The 16,503-nt window shown below is 31.7% G+C and overlaps 1 long non-coding RNA gene across 1 annotated transcript in view; it reads left to right on the plus strand.

Moving 5' to 3' along the window:
• Positions 1 to 471: 471 nt before the first annotated feature.
• The window catches only part of LOC146994467 (uncharacterized), a 35,034-nt gene continuing 19,002 nt past the window's right edge, over positions 472 to 16,503 (plus strand). Inside the window, exon 1 of the long non-coding RNA XR_015043772.1 lies at positions 472 to 621. This is a non-coding gene — a long non-coding RNA (uncharacterized LOC146994467). The remainder of the gene's footprint in view (positions 622 to 16,503) is intronic.

Here is a 16,503-nt window from a genome sequence, read left to right on the forward strand (position 1 = left end):
TAATTAATTATTCATTTGAATAATATATAGAGAAACAAATATTAATTTTTTTCTAATACAATGACGAAATTAAATCACAAAACACTAATTATTACATGAAATGCACTGCAAATATTAAAAGAATTAATTTAAAGCTGAAATCTCATATATTTCGCAGTGATTTAAAATAAACACAAGAGTATATTGGAAAGCTATACATGCTAAAATGTTAATATTTGGTATGTATTTAGTTAGCATCTGTAGTATTTTCAGAAAAATGTTCTCTACTGAAATTCATATTGCACAAGCATGTTTCAATTTATGCGCAGAAATTTACTGAGCGTAAGGGGCGTATCTTTGACGTGACATCATCTTTCACGTAGTTCAGATGTCACGTGACCTCCCTGCGCGTTTGGGGATTTAGCGCTGACCGATGTTCGTCGGGCAACCAAGGCCAACTTCTACTCAACTCAACTCTAAGTTGTCCTTGGGCCAACCGACGAAGGTTACTATGCTGAAAAGCAACTTCAATGCTAGCGTGAGACGCTACTGTTTGTAGTCGCATAATTGTAACGGACTTCTTGGTAGGAAAATCCGCTGCTCCTTCTTCAGAAAGTATATTCGTAGAAAACATCGATCATGGTATGTTTTACATTTAATTAGCAAAAAAATATAATTATATATAGAAACTGGCTATCGAATGCAGTTTTGGCTAAAGTGCCGAATCGCCCACTTATTTGTTTGGCGCTTTTGGATTTTTATCAATTTTCTTTGACTTTTTAAGTGAAAATAAGTCGATATGTACATGGATAAAGTCAAGGAAGTGCACAAAGCAATTTTTGTGCAATTCTGGGATTTTTTTTAAGTGAAAATTGGTCGATGTGCACATGGATACCGAGTACAGTCAAAAGTCGTTAATCCGGACTCGTCGGGACTTCGGCGATTCCGGATTATAGATCATCAGTTTAAATTTCGTAAGATGGCATGCAGAAATTCTAAAATTAAAAATATGAAACCGTAATTTATGAAATAAAGAACAATTATGATCTAAAAGGTATCAAAATTTACAAAAAAAAAAAAAAAAGCTTCATATTTATTTGTTTACTTTATTAAACATTTCTTTCAATGTAAGTTGTTTCGTTTTATGTGATAATACTTTCTCTTTGATTCTATAAACAGACATAATTTCTTGTTCAGTTACAAAGTTCCGCTGTTCAAGTCCCGTTAATTGCTGTGCCGAAAATACCGACTAACTTGTCAATCGAAATTTTTTCGTTTTCACTAACCTCTCTGTCACATTCTTCATGTCTTTATCCATTTTTTGCAGCAATTCCACTTTTTGTTTGTTGGACATCGAAACATACTTTCGTTTTGTAGATCCTTTGGAAATTCCAGCATCGGAAATTCTATTTGACATAATCGAAAGTTCAAGTTTACTTTTATAAAATTGCTCTTACAGTCTGCAAAAAATAATAAGCGCGATCCAATTCGAAGATTAAGGAACAACGCAATCATTAACATTAACTGAAATAGATAATTAGATAATTTTAGCGTACACCGTCCGTTATACATTAAACGCGCAGGCGAAAACGTATTCTGCACTTGCGCACACGCATATGCGCAGTAGTCAAGTCTTATGCGCACGCGTAAAACGCTTGTGCGCATGTGCCAACGCGGCGCATGCGCAGAAAGTTTTTAGCTTTGAGGTCCTGATTATAGATCATTCCGGATTATGGGTGTCCGAATTAACGACTTTTGACTGTATATGCAATTCTTAAAAATGCGCCAAGCAGTGGGCGATTCTGCACTTTCTCCCAGTTTTCAACCATGAGTTTTGCTATTGCTTGATATTAATGCTTAATAATATTTATGCCTTCTGTGTAAAGTGTACTTACCTTTCATAGAATTAATAAACCTTCAAGGTTTAATCCTAGCATCCGGTGCACTCGGGATTTGGCTACTTTTATGATGAGCAGTAAAAACAGGACATGTATGATGAGTAGTAAACGGGTCATTCAGTGAATATGTATAGTTATACGTATTATATACTATGTATATAGTGAAAGTATATAATGTATAGAATATACATATATGTTCTTTGGGTATTTTTTAGTGTTGGCGATAATTTTCAAAATCACGCCAAGGCTGCACCGTATACTAGGATTTTAGGCTAATGGTTGGTAACAGGTAGTTTGGCGACATTTTGATAAGGCGATAAAGGTTACTAGCTAGGACTTTAGCAGTGTACATGGATAAAGTCAAGAGTGTGCGCAATGCCGTTTTTGTGCATTTCTGAGATTTTTTTTTTAAGTTAAAATAGGTCGACGTGTACATGGATACCGTGTATGTGGAATTCTTAAAAAGGCGCCAAGCAGTTTGCGATTCTGCACTTTCTACCTAATCTTCGTCATGATTAAGCATTTTTGTTTCATAAAAGTTCTAGTATAAGCGTAATTAGGCTAGCAGATTGTTGGAAAAAATGTTGAGTAAAAAAAAAAAAATACCTTTACTTTGTGAAAACAAAATGGCGTCCAAAATAAAATAAGCAGTTTGCTGTAGCAGGGTTGGTCGCCAAAAAATTGCCAAGTTACTATAATCCGAAGATTAACCGGATTTTACCAAAAAGGACCCAAAGAACGTTAGCCGAATCCCGTGTGCACCGGATACTAGGATTTGGTATATTATTCTTCTCTTATTTATTTTTTTTTTTTTTTCTGAATTTTTTAACAACGAATAGATAGAAATATTTTCGTAGATAGATGCCGGTTCTCGGTTCTAGATGAAAGGAGGGGTGAAAGCGAATTTGTAACACGGCTGTTCACGTTGAGTTCTTAATTATTAACAGCTCTAAGAACCATGAGGTTTCCAACATCTAAAATAATTTGATTTTGTAAACCACAAAAATGTGCATGTGCATTTCAAATAATTAATTCTTTTAATTTTTATTATTGGTTATTGTCATCTAAAATTATGAGAATAAATCAATTTTTATGGCATAAAATTTTAACAAGATAATTTAATATTAATGCTTTTCTAAACAATAACCTTTCAGAGGATGGCAGGTGTGACATAAATAGATGATTAAATTGAAATAAAAAAAATATTGACAGAATAGTTTGATGCATCACCATGGTCATCAAAATTAGCAAACCACTGCTGGTGTAAGGAATATATTGTTTTCTGTGTTAACTGGAATTTAAGACAAATTTTTTTCATATATCACGTTTAACTGGTTAATTTCAGTATATTAATACTAATTTATATTTTTTAAGTGAACTTTTATTTCCGTTATAAATGCTTATATATTGTGCTTAATTGGCCAACGTGCATAATAATATATTCTTTTCTGTGCTAACTTGAGTTTAATACAAATTTATTTTCGTATATCATGTTTATCTACATGCTTATTATCTATGAATTTTTACTACCATATGCTTAATATATTGTTTTTCTGCTAACTTGAATTTACATGCACTAAAAATCGCGTTGACGGCTCGGCCCATCATCGATGAAACGCGAGCTTGGCGAGTAAAAATGCAACGGTGCCAACGGGGTCTCTGCGGATGAACTTGCATGTGTATTCAAATGTATGCATGAAACAACCACGTGGGCCGGAATATGTCCTACAGACCACACGATTTACCACATGTTCTGAAATATATCCTACAGACCACAAGGTTATTTAAGGTGTTTAAAAAAAGTGAAGCATAAATGTGCATGCTTATTCGTAGTGTTCGAACGTATTTTCAAAAACTTGGTTGCATCAAATAACCAAGTTTTCAAAAATACGTTCTACAGACCACGAGGTCTAGTGTAAATTATTATTGCTAGCAGCAGCCTAATATATGTAATTAAGGTACAACTCTGATATATTCCCTAATTTCACCAAATGTGTCTATTTGTGTTCTGCGCTGGTTTTTGGCGCGATTGCGGGTTCTATGGCAACCCTGTTCACGTTGAAAAATCTTTCGCTGGAGCTCTTTGATTCGCGTCTGAGAAGATGGGAGGTAAAGATAAAATGGTAGAAGTTGTTGAATTGAAGTTCGGCAAAAGGAAATATCATTGTGGCCATCCTGTTGAGAGGTAGTGGGTATTTGGAGGTGTCAAAAGAGAGTCTGGGAGGTTCTTTTTAATGGCTGTGCATGATAGAAGTAGGGATTTGTGATTTTATTTATTTGTGAACCATAGTATGAATTTTCTGGATAGTGTGTCTGGCTGTCATGTAAATACGATAGTGATTACGTGGCGGCATGTTAAAGGCGGTATGAAATTTGTATTTCTGTATTTGTATTTCTGGTATGAAATTTTCTGTGAAATTTGTATTTTGTCTTTCGAAAACGCATTAATTCATGACTCTAGCGAAAGAAAACGCATAATTAAAGTGCATTTTATTTTATTCTTGTTCTTATTTTGCAGAATGTTATGTTCATTGGTTCTTTAGTATGAATTTGTCGTTATTGTTGTCTTTTTGAATTGTTTGAAATTTATTTTAGTTTTGTTGTTTAGTGTCTAGACTGTGCAATTCGTAGATGTTTTTTAAAGTTGAAACAGAACGCTGTGTACATGGTACACGTATTATTTGAAATTTATTGTTATGTTATTTTATTAAAGCAAGGTGTGCATAGATCGTAGATTCGTTCCTTGCCTAAATAGTGCAATTCGTAGATTTTTTTTTAAGTTTAAACAGGATGCTGTGTACATGGTATTCTTTGAAATTTATTGTTGTTATGTTAATTTATTAAAGTGAGGTGTGCATAGTTTGTAGAATCGTTCGTTGCCTACATTGTGCCATTCGTAGATGTTTTTTTAAGTTAAAACATGTCGCTGTGTACATGGATTCTTGTCAAATATTTTTGGTTAGAAACTTTACGTTTTTGCTATCTAAATTTTTTGTTTTTGTTTCGGATTTTTAGCTTAAATTGTGTGTTCAAAATGTAGTTTTTACATGTGCGAAAACCGCGTTTTTGGAGATATTTTAGGCTTAAAGTTCGAAATGTAGACAAAAAATTTAGATAGTAATATGGCAGCATGAAGTTTCTCGCCAAAAATATTTAGCGAGAAATTTGGCGACTTGAAAGCGCATATCAGAGTAGTTTCGTAATTAATTTTCATGAGTAATATATTTGTTATTGACAATATCATTTGAAAATAAATGGTGAAAATTTTTTACCATACTCATAATCGGTATCAATAATTTTGAATTACACACTTATAACATTTTGCTTATTCCAAAAATTATGTGTCTTAAATGAGGCTGTTTCGAAATTTTTTCGCTGTCTTGATTAGTGATATTCTTTAATATTATTTTCACTGTTTAAGTGAAAGTATCCAAAATCTTTTTTAATTTCTTTATAGTTCTGAATACCGTTTCTTCGTTAAATAATGACTAAAATTTAGTTACATGTAACAGTTAAATTCCGTTTCGGTTAAAATTTTATCTTTTTACATTATTTTAATGTCTTTAAAATAAACGGTCTTGATATTCTGTCCCATCGGTAGAAATTCTGGACTCATTCCCACTGTCTAAATTTCTACATGCCAAGAATACTACATTCTACGACTGCAATTTATATACAATTTTACTAGAAGAGAATTTGGGGTGAATCTTCAGATTATGGTAACTTGGCGATTTTTTGGCAACCAACCCTGCTACAGCAACTTGCTAGTTTTTTTTTTTTTTTTTTATGCCATTTTGTTTTCACGAAGTAAAGGCTTTTTTTTTACTCAACATTTTTTCCAACAATCTGCTAGCCGAATTACTCTTATGCTAGAACTTTTATGGAACAAAAGTGCTTAATCATGACGAAGATTAGGTGTGAAATTGGGAGAAAGTGCAGAATCGCCCACTGCTTCGCGCATTTTTAAGAATTGCACATACGCGATATCCATGTACATGTCGACCTATTTTCACTTAAAAAAATCCCAGAATTGCACAAAAATGGCACTGCGCACGCGTTTGACTTTAGCCATGTACATATTGACCTATTTTCACTCTAAAAGTCAAAGAAAATTGACAAAAATCCAATTCTTCTTACTCTTGTAAAAAGCGCCAAACAAATAAGTGGGCGATTCTGCACTTTAGCAGCGAAATTGTTTTTAAGTGCTTATTAGCTAAAATCACGATCGGAATTTTCCGGAAAATGTCGCATGACATGTCTCGTGATCTCTCATTTCTCTGAGACAAAATAATCTGTGATTCGAACTGTGTGCTTCTCAGATTATTGCTAAAGTCCTACCTAGTAACCTTTATCGCCTTATCAAAATGTCGCCAAGCTACTTGTTATCATATTCCAAAGATTAGCCGAATTTGGTTTAAAATATATGAGAGACTTTTCAGTCATCCTAGTAATTTCGTATGTTATTTCAACGGTATTTATCGACATACTTGAAACATGTGCAATTATTTGATAAGAACAAAATTGTTCATGACACGGTTCTGCATTTTTTACTAGTACTAGTAACCTAGTGCCTGAGTACTAGGCTTGTAACAATCTTCTCCATTAAGCAGCAATTCGTTTTATTTTGCTAGTCATAGATGCTTGTTAGAAGAGTGTAAAATAATTTTGAACTGAAATATATGCTGGAATGTGGTCTGAAATATGCCGGTAGAATGCATGTGGACTGAAGTTAATTGCTGTTACCAGTGTTATGTGTTAATTCAAGGTAAATACAAAGTATTTAACGATTTTACAAGTGAATTTTACACAGTTTTTGAACACTACTATGCAAAAGAGTGCACTTTTCACAAAGCTGTACTTTTATCCCTAATTTCTCAACATTAATAACCAATAAAACATTTTTGGTGCATAATCTGTAAGTTTTGTAAAGAAAACTTTTGTCAGTATTAAGTAGTATAAAGTTAACTTATGACAGTTACTTCATTCTAGTTAATCTAATTTTATTTATTATTTAATAATATTTTCCTATGGAGCTACTGCGAAATTCATTACCGTTCTGTAGAACGATAGGCTTTTCACTTTTAAGAAACCATCTAGTGTACAAAGGTTTTCCTTAAAATTAACTATCACATTTTGTGAAATTTTGTAACTTAATATGAGAAAACAATCAAGTTATAAATCTCTTGAAAAAAAAGTATTTAAAAAATAAAGCAAATAATAAATGAGCACTCATCTAAAATACCAGTTAAAAGTTCTAGAAATTTGCTATATTAAGAGCGAAGAAATATTTTAACTTTACACTAGACAACAGGTCTTTTGATTTTTCGATAGACAGCCTCGCGCACTGGAGATAAGAATGTTTTATCCCTTAGTAATTATTAAAAATGAGTAATTATTAATTAGTGTTGCAACTTCTCGCCTTCAATCCCCTGAGTTTGTTAATAACAAAATTCATTAAAGTTTTACAAAATGTGAAATTTGAAATTCAAATTTTCGGTTTCCAGGTGCACATGTTCGGGTGGAGGATTTCGTTATTCCAAATTTGATGACTCTAGGTACCATTGTTTTTTCAAAATGCGAGAAACATACATACATTCACGCAGATACTTCATTATTTAGTTTCTTTAAATATAATACAAGGCGGTAATATTTGGTGGAAACAAATTGAAAAGTGATACATGCCACTTAAGTGATTCAACGCGTTTTCGGGACTAATAGCACGTCTGGGCTACGCTCCTTTGCACTAAAAGTTATATTAAGCTATGGTAGCAAGGTAAAAAGAAAATAAGTATTTTAAACTCTATTCCGTTTGTTTCGAGATAAAAGTGACCGATTTCTTGGATTTTAATTTGGTCACAATTATCTTACCCAGCCGTTGCAGACATAAGGACAGCATTAAAAGAAGTTTTCTTTTTGTTGAATTTTTTAACAGCCATTCTAAAGGTTATTCTATTCTGATATTATTAAAAAATACTTAAAACAGTTTAAATATATTTTATTGCTTTTTTCCTTTTATTATACGTTGTGTTTAATCTTTTGTTTCATAATATATCTTTAAAATAAGTGATTGATATATACATATGTTCCTTAGTGTTATACATAAGGAACACTAATTAATTCTACATATGTAGAATTAATTAGAATGCGGGTCAGATTAATGCCATACACCCTCGCTAACAGGTATGATAATGTAATCAAGAATAAGAAAAGAAAGGATCGAAGTCTGTAGAAAGAGGAAATTTTATGATACCGGTACATATAGGATGAAATATCAAATAAAAATACGCTGGGAAATAAATGTAAAATAAAGTTAATGGACAACTGTACCACACACAAACTTATAGCAGGAATTCAAAGCAATTAAAAAATACAATAAATATGAATGAAAAGAGAATAAGGCGTATTCTCGCTTAAAATATGTTTAATTTTTATCTGAATAGCAAATCGGTAAATCTTAATTCAAAAAGCATTAAATGTTATCTTTTGACCTATGAATATCATTTAAACATTTATTTTTTGTATATGGAAATAAATTTCCATTAAAGTTCTTATCCTCAAAACACTTAACATAGCACTGTGCAGTTACTCTAAGCAACGGAGGTTACCATGCTTCATTATGGAAAAAAGGAGGCTATTGCGCATAAGGGAAGTAAAAATCATTTGTCAGGATGAAAAAAAAAAAAAAATTATTATTCAGTTTAATTGACCAGAGAGATTTCATACACATCTTTTAATAAATAATTTTTAAAGGTTACTATATTTTACAATTTTGATGACTACAGTTTTTCCTTTACTGCGTTTATCCTGATATCTATGTATTTATTTCTAGACGATTTTTTTAAAAAAAAATTTCCCTATTAGTGAACATACAATTTGTCTTTCTACTATTTTTTTATATGAAAGCTATTTTGTTTGCTATTTTTATATATTTTCAATATTCAGAAAGATTTAAGTTTAAATCCATATAACATAACATTCAAAATAGTTTAAAAAATAATGCATGAATTTTTTAGGTACATTTCTTCTGAATTTTTTGCACTTTTCCTTGGGAGATTGCAGGGTTCGTACGGTCCTTAAAAGTCCTTAATTTTTTCAAAAATGATTTTTGGCCCTTAAAAGTCCTTAATTTTGGCCAAAATGAATAAACGGTCCCTAATTTTGCTCATTTGACATTTCTTATCATTTCTAATGATTGCCATTCTAAGTGTGAATTACGATTTCTCATGAATATGGAATTAAAATTACACGGCTCTTAACCAATCTGTTGGCGGATTTGCGTTGCAAATGATAATAAAATAAAAATGAAAAAATAAATAAATAAATAAATAAAAAAGCAATTAGCTACCCGAACGAAAGTATCGGTGTCTGATTGGCTATTCACCCAATCTTTCGAAACAGGTGTTATCCATAAATTTAGGCAGATTGTGACGAAAGCGTGAAGCCGGAAGTTGTTTAAGAGGCGAAAGTGATGATGAAGGTGCTCGAGAAAAAAAAAAGGGGGGGGGGATTCTGAAAATATTTGCCAAAATTAGAGCAATCCCAACCTAGAAGGCCACAACCTTTCCGACGCCAATAGGAACGAGATGCCTGGAAAGTGCATTTTCAATAAACTGTGGCTTCATCAAGGTGACTACAAAGACTGGATATTGATGGATGGCAGTCCTTAAATGTGGTCTTTGTCTGAAACAAATTGAAATTTCTAGAATGGGAGAGTCAGCGCTGAAAATTCACATGAAAATTAAGTTTCGTTTTATCATTTCAATTTGTTTTCACACGGTTTTGCTTAGCTTAATTTCTGTGTTTGTTTCAATTAAGCCATAAATTAATTTTTTATCACCTTCTACGAAGTTTATTCTCTTTTGCACATACTAATATGTATGGGATATCGGGATTATGAGTTTATTTCTGCAAAGGGTCTGTTATCGATTTCGCGGGAAATCTGATGGCTCCATTTCGATTTTAGGTCGCCAAGGGCAAATTCGGTAACGCTAGCCGAGAAAATGTGAAGTTCGGAAATACGTTTTGAAGCTTCAATAGACAATTAAGTATTTGGTTTAAACCTATGTTGTTGATAGTAATGCATAATTTTTGCTAATGGCGATACAATTATTAGTTGAAAATAACTAATTAAAAATTTTTTAAATATTTTTAAAGCTGAAAACAACTAATTGAAACTAATTTTCCTGAATTAACTAGACGCACAATTAACTTTCATGAATTACTAAAGTTATTGGGTAGAAGTTTAACTGAAAATATACATTCCGTATTATATATATATATATATATTATATATATATTTATACAGTACAAAGTCCAAGGTCTGGACTCGTCGGGACTTGGCGATCCCAGATTTGAGATTTTTCCGGATATTAGATAATTTTAAATTACTAAGATGGCACGTAGAAATTAGAAAATTGAAAATATGAAATCGTGATTTATGAAATAACGAAGCATTTATGATTTAAAGGGTATCAAAATTTATAAAAGAAAAGAGCTTAATATTTATATGTTTACTTTATTAAATATTTCTTTCAATGTGAGTTGTTTGATTTGTTTTCTCTGCTAATACTTTAGACTAATACAATAGACATATAATTTCTTGTTCAGTTATTAAGTTCCATTGTTCAAGTCCTGTAATTGCTGTGTCAAGAATTCCGAATAACTTGTCAATCAAAATTTTTTCTCGTTCAGTAACCTCTCTATTACTTTCTTCACTATCGGTAGCTGTATTTTCTGGATTTAGAACCATACTACAGATTTCGCCCTCCGTTAATTGATTGATGATTGGGCATTGTCATCGCAATGAAAAACTTCTGTTTAACTTCGCTAAATTCTGCCGCCTGGTGCGGCCATGCGAGCTCTGGCGCTGGTTCTGGCTTTATGTGAATAACAAATCAGTTATTCTTAATTCAAATAGCACTAAATATAATCGTTTGTCCTATGAGTATCATTAACAAAATCTATTTTTAGCGTAAGGAAAGAAATTTCTGCTAAATCTTCCCTTGTCAACATTTTAGCGCATTAAACTTAAATCTGTAATCGGATAATACTCTGTTATTTGGCGTCGCTGCATGATTCTTCACTCAAGTTGTCATCCGTTGATAAACATGCGGTGATGAAAGCAAAATACAATAAATAATGATTCGCGATTTCGGCATCAAGGATATAAAATATTAGTTGGTGTAAAATTAACAAATGTTTCGGTTTGAGATTATGCCAAGCAGATATGCAGCTATGGAGTCAAGTTACTAATCACACAAATTTATACTAAAATAATTATTTCTTCAATAATGAGACATTTTATTTAGCGCCAAACTGAGATTAAGAATCGGGATTTCCGACATGTTTTTTTATGATGAGGAAAAAAATCTAATGCGCGTGCATAAAGCATACCCCTTCCCTTCAAAAAAGCCTTAAAAAATTGGTTGGTGGTGGCTTTGAGGTCCGGATTTTAGATCATTCCAGATATTGCATGTCCAGATCTCGGACTTTGTACTGTATATATATATATATATACATCTTTCAAAATATAACTTACCAGTATGGATTCACTCTTTTAAAATAATTCTACTTATAATAAGAAGGAGATAATATAATCAGATATAATATATAAGGAGATAATATAATCAATTAATCAATATTGCTTAGGAAATAAATTATATATATATATATATATAGTAAAAAATGTATATTTTCACTATTCAAGTATTCACTGTGACAAGTAATCTTATCTTGTCACATGAACAGGCTTCTGTGGAAAGGGGCTTCTCTGTAAATAAAGCAATTGAAATTGAAAATTTAAGTGACTCATCATACATTTTTCAACGCACAGTATTTGATTACATAAAATTTTCTGGAGGTGTTCTTAATATCAAAATTAATAAAGAAATGAGATCAGCAGCAGCTTCTGCAAGAAGTGGAGTTCGTTATTTAGAAGTTCAGTATTTAGAAGAACAAAAATCTTTAACTAAATCTGAAAATTCAAAGAGGAAAAGAAATATTATTGAGGAAGAAATTGATTATATGAAGCAGAAGAACAAATTTCTTCAAAGGGACATTAAAGATGTTAATGAAGAAGTAGATGCTTTAGCAGATGAAGCTGAGACCAGCAGGAACATTGATTTGTTTATCAAAGCAAATGAACTTAGAAGAATAGTTAAAGAAAAGGAAATAGACATAAATAAATTAGATGTTAAAATAGCTGAAAAGATTTCAGGTTTAAAAAAAAGCACAAATGTTTTGTATCTTTTATTGTACAGTTTATTATTCTAGTATCTTTCAAAAAACCAAGGAAATACGTTGTATGTTTACAAATCAGTTATTTTAATCTGCAAAATATTCTTACATTGTGATTATAATAGTAGTCGACTGTGTTTAAATAAATATCAAATAAGTTAAATAATAATCATGTAAATCTCTAAAATAGTGACTGTTATTAGTGTAAAATACACTTATACATGTTTTTCAAGAAATTATGTCCCTAATTTAATGTTATCTACTTCATAACTTGTAGGGAGTTAGTTTAATTTTCAAAATTGTTTTATGGTAAGTATTAAATTGAATTTAAGAATAGTGCATAATACACACTTCTGTTAGTTTCTTAAAGTGAAATTACAAGCATGAAGTCGGTTGTATGGATAATTGCTTTATTCTATTCATTTTTTTGTTTGCTTATAGGTCCTTAATTTTGTCTTTGATGGTCCTTAAAAGTCCTTAATTTTCATGTAAGGAAATGTGTACGAACCCTGGAGGGGTGAGCTAATAGATCTCGAGTAAATTTATCTGTACATTAGGATATTGTTCTCCCCCTCCTTAATTAAGTGTTAATTGTACTTAGTAAGTAGCAGTGGTGTAGCAAGGAGAGACAACTGTCCCCAGGTGTAGTTTCCAAGGAGCACCAAAATTATATTATGAAATTTTAGATTGAAATGTTTTCCATTCTTTGCAAACAGGAGGGGATGCAAAATTTTTAGTTGTTCTCAGGCAATGAGAAACTTAACTACAGCTCGAGTAAGAAAATGTTGTGAAAAAAATTCCAAATTTGAGCTCCAGGTGCTCATAGTCGGGTAGATGACTACGTTATTCCAAACTAGATGATTCTAGGTACTGTTTCGTTTTCATAGTGCTAGAAACGTGCATGCATACATACATGCATATTCTTCATTATTTAATTTAAGTATAATACAGGGCGATAATATTTCATGGTAACAGTTTGAAACGTGATACAGCTATATTAGTGATTCTACGCGATATGTTGCTTTGAGACTAATAGCCTTTCTGGGCTAATGCCCCTTTGGGCTAAAAAAGACTTTTTATTTAAATCATATTAAGAAATCCTATTTGGGCCATTTCTAATTCCTGTTTGATTTCTTAATATATACATCATCATAGTTTCTCTGCTATTAAGGAGTAACGTAAATTTTGCAATTTGGAAAGAAATATCAGTTCCAGTATACTTTCATTTTAGGTTTTCAAGATGCTTAAAATGTGTTTAAGTTGTTTACTGTGTTGCATTATTATACAGACAAATACATTCATTTCGATTGTTTAACAATTAATATGCAAGAAGTTTGAGATATCTTTCTCTTTGGAATACATCCTTAACTTCCATCATAAACTTTCCGAAATTGTTTTTATTCTTAACCAGTTAAAGTGTTGTGAATTGAAATGAATTGATTCCGTTGCTAGATATATACATTAACACATACAATAAATGCGACTCTTTAAAATGAACTATGTTTTTACTATATCGATACTCAAGCGCTAGTTTACAAAACACGTACCCATCTCATTTACATTATAGCAAAGAATGCATACTAAAATATATCACTGATGAATTATTAAATCATTGCCACATGTTCTATTCAAATCTATCTATACAGTATATAAAAGGAAGAGTCTGACTGTGTTTCTTTCATTCGTACTGCACATAAGCTAATGGACCCAGGGCTTAGAAATTTGATACATAGGTGCATCTAGACAAAAGCCAGTGCACCTAGACAATGGCACGGAGCCATTGTCGCTGATATGTCACTGTTGCCATTTGTAGCTGATATCAGCACAGTTGCCACTCGAAAAATGAGGGCGATAATACTGTGCAGTTTAATGTTTCTCTTGGATTTGGCCGAGAGACTGCAAAGGTTAATTTATTTATTAGGATAATCAATATTTGTATTAAAGGATATTGCTATTGTAATTTTTTTACATGTAATACATTTGTATAGAATTTTTTTTTATAAAGTTGTTCTGCAGAGGAAAATTCTGCACAGTTTTTAAATTTAATGTTTGGTGTTCACTTTAGGCATTTTTCCTATACATTTAAAAGCCAGAAGAAAGGTGGCCGGAAATTTTTTTTTTCCGCAGACGATCAACGTCGCTGACAAATAATGCGTATGTGCTTATCCTAAATGTTCTCTTCTGTCTCAGACTGGCTGGCGACAGTATTTTTCTACTGTTTCTTTACAGGCTGATAGAAGTTTAATTTATGAAATTCATACATTCAGGCATATTTATAATTCCAGATTTTGCAGAATGATATCTCAGTCTAAATTTCTTATATATTACTAAATGTTTTAAAGCAATGCTTACTTATTACCGCGAATATTAACAGAGCCGGATTTAGACTTGATAAGGCCCTAAGTTATTGAGATATGGGGCCTTTATAAGTCTGTTATGCTATATTTTAATACCATATTTAAATTTTTTTTCGGTGCCCCCAAGATAGTAAGGGCCTTACATTATATCTTGTGTACATTGTACTTAAATTCTGCATTGAATATAAACTATCAGGTGCTTCATTTTCAGTTAAGGCATGCACATGTATAAAACATACTTAGTAAATGCATATCATTTTCAATTAATATTTAGTGTTAGTATGTATTTTCTGAGATATGCCTATTAATTTCTGCAATTTTAGTTTATAGCAATGAAGTTCGTAATATTAATTTCTTCAATTTTCTTTACTCCGTGCAAAGCTTTAAATATATTTAAATTCTTTTGTTGTCGTACCTATGATAGAGCGTGTTGAAATAGGGTGAAGCGACTATGTTGTTTTTAATAAGGAAATCATGTCCTCTTCCCATTCTGTTCGTCCTATGTTTTCGTAGGGTAGTATAATTCTTAATGTGGAATTCAAGATTTTTATTTAGCTTAGGTACTTGGAGATAAGCAATATGAATCTCATTATTCTCTAGGAAAACCTGAAGTTGATCTTTCTTTCCATGTGCTGCATTCATGTTTTGTTGTAGAAAACTTAAAGTCCACGGAGTACACTACTCTTCACGCTCTCGGTGGCATATTTCGGAAGCACACATCAGAGTAGCCACCGAGGGAAGGGTTTCGAAAATGGACCAATGAGCTCCTATTGCTCTTGTGATGCTAAATGTTTGGGCATGGGAGCGTATGCTGTTTACGTTTTAATTTGCATTTGTTTCGCAGTTATGTATGGCGTAATAGCGGAAAATCACATAGTGCTTTTGTTTAATGAGTTTAATTAATCGCTGACATTTCACTTTCGCGATTTTTATCACGCATTGATATTTGGATTGATGTTTACGGCATATTATCGCTCTTTACATCGAGAATATGACTCAAGCTACAATCAACCTAGAATATTATGCATTTACCAACACCTGTGGATAAAGAAAATTGTAGTGTATAGTTTTATTTTTATTGAGCTGAAAGGGACTGGAAGCGTTACAAGGAATCTAGTGTCTTATTTCAGTGCTTGCATTCTTTTAATTTTGAAAGTGTAAGATTAAGAATTCATATTGTGGATGATCTGATTATATCCATTGTTAACATTAAAATATATGTGAATAAATTGAATATATTCATTGTGAATAAGATAAATTCATTCTTTGATCAGTATTTCTTGTGTAGAGAGTACATTTAAGAGCGAGCGGTTAGTAAATGTGAAATTTAACACACTAAGAGCGAGCGGTTAGTAAATGTGAAATTTAACACACTAAATGTATACGAATGCAGATTAGTAAAGTTCACTTTGAATAATATTATGCATTGGTTATTATTATAGAACATCTTTTTCATATAGGCTGATAACAAAAAATATTTCGTATAGACTCGATAAAAAGTGCCGAGTTCTATTTACATATGTAATAGGTGTAAATATTTTTCTCATATGCATAGTTTTATGTAAAGATAGCAGTTGGGCTCAGATGATTGTCACATATTTTTTCTTCATCTTATTATGTAATATTCCACATGGATATTTTTTGCAGACTATCCAATATGTGTTTGCATTTATTTCAAATTCTTTCAATCAGATAATGAATGTGAAAGAACGATCCAAATTGAAATTATATTTGTCGCGTAAGTAAATAATAACGGTTCAATAATACAAAATTTTAATAGGCTTGATTCTTTTCCTTTTCTTTCCCTCCTGATGTTCAGTAAAACTGTTCATTCAAACGGAAGATATTTCTGCAATTTGGGAAGACACTCCTATCACTTTGCCTATCCTTAGGGGACTCCTATCCTTAGGGGACACAATCCTAAAATTTTTTAGATAAGTCTATTTTCCATGTTTAGTGGTTATCCATGTTAATTTCTAAAACAACCGCTTCCATTTGAAAGCATTCTGGAAAGGGGAAAAAAAAAGTTTAAT

The sequence above is a fragment of the Stegodyphus dumicola genome, chromosome 11 (assembly GCF_044657685.1).
Source record: "Stegodyphus dumicola isolate Sdum_Otavi_A_Nest chromosome 11, ASM4465768v1".
Classification (NCBI taxonomy): Eukaryota; Metazoa; Arthropoda; class Arachnida; order Araneae; family Eresidae; genus Stegodyphus; species Stegodyphus dumicola.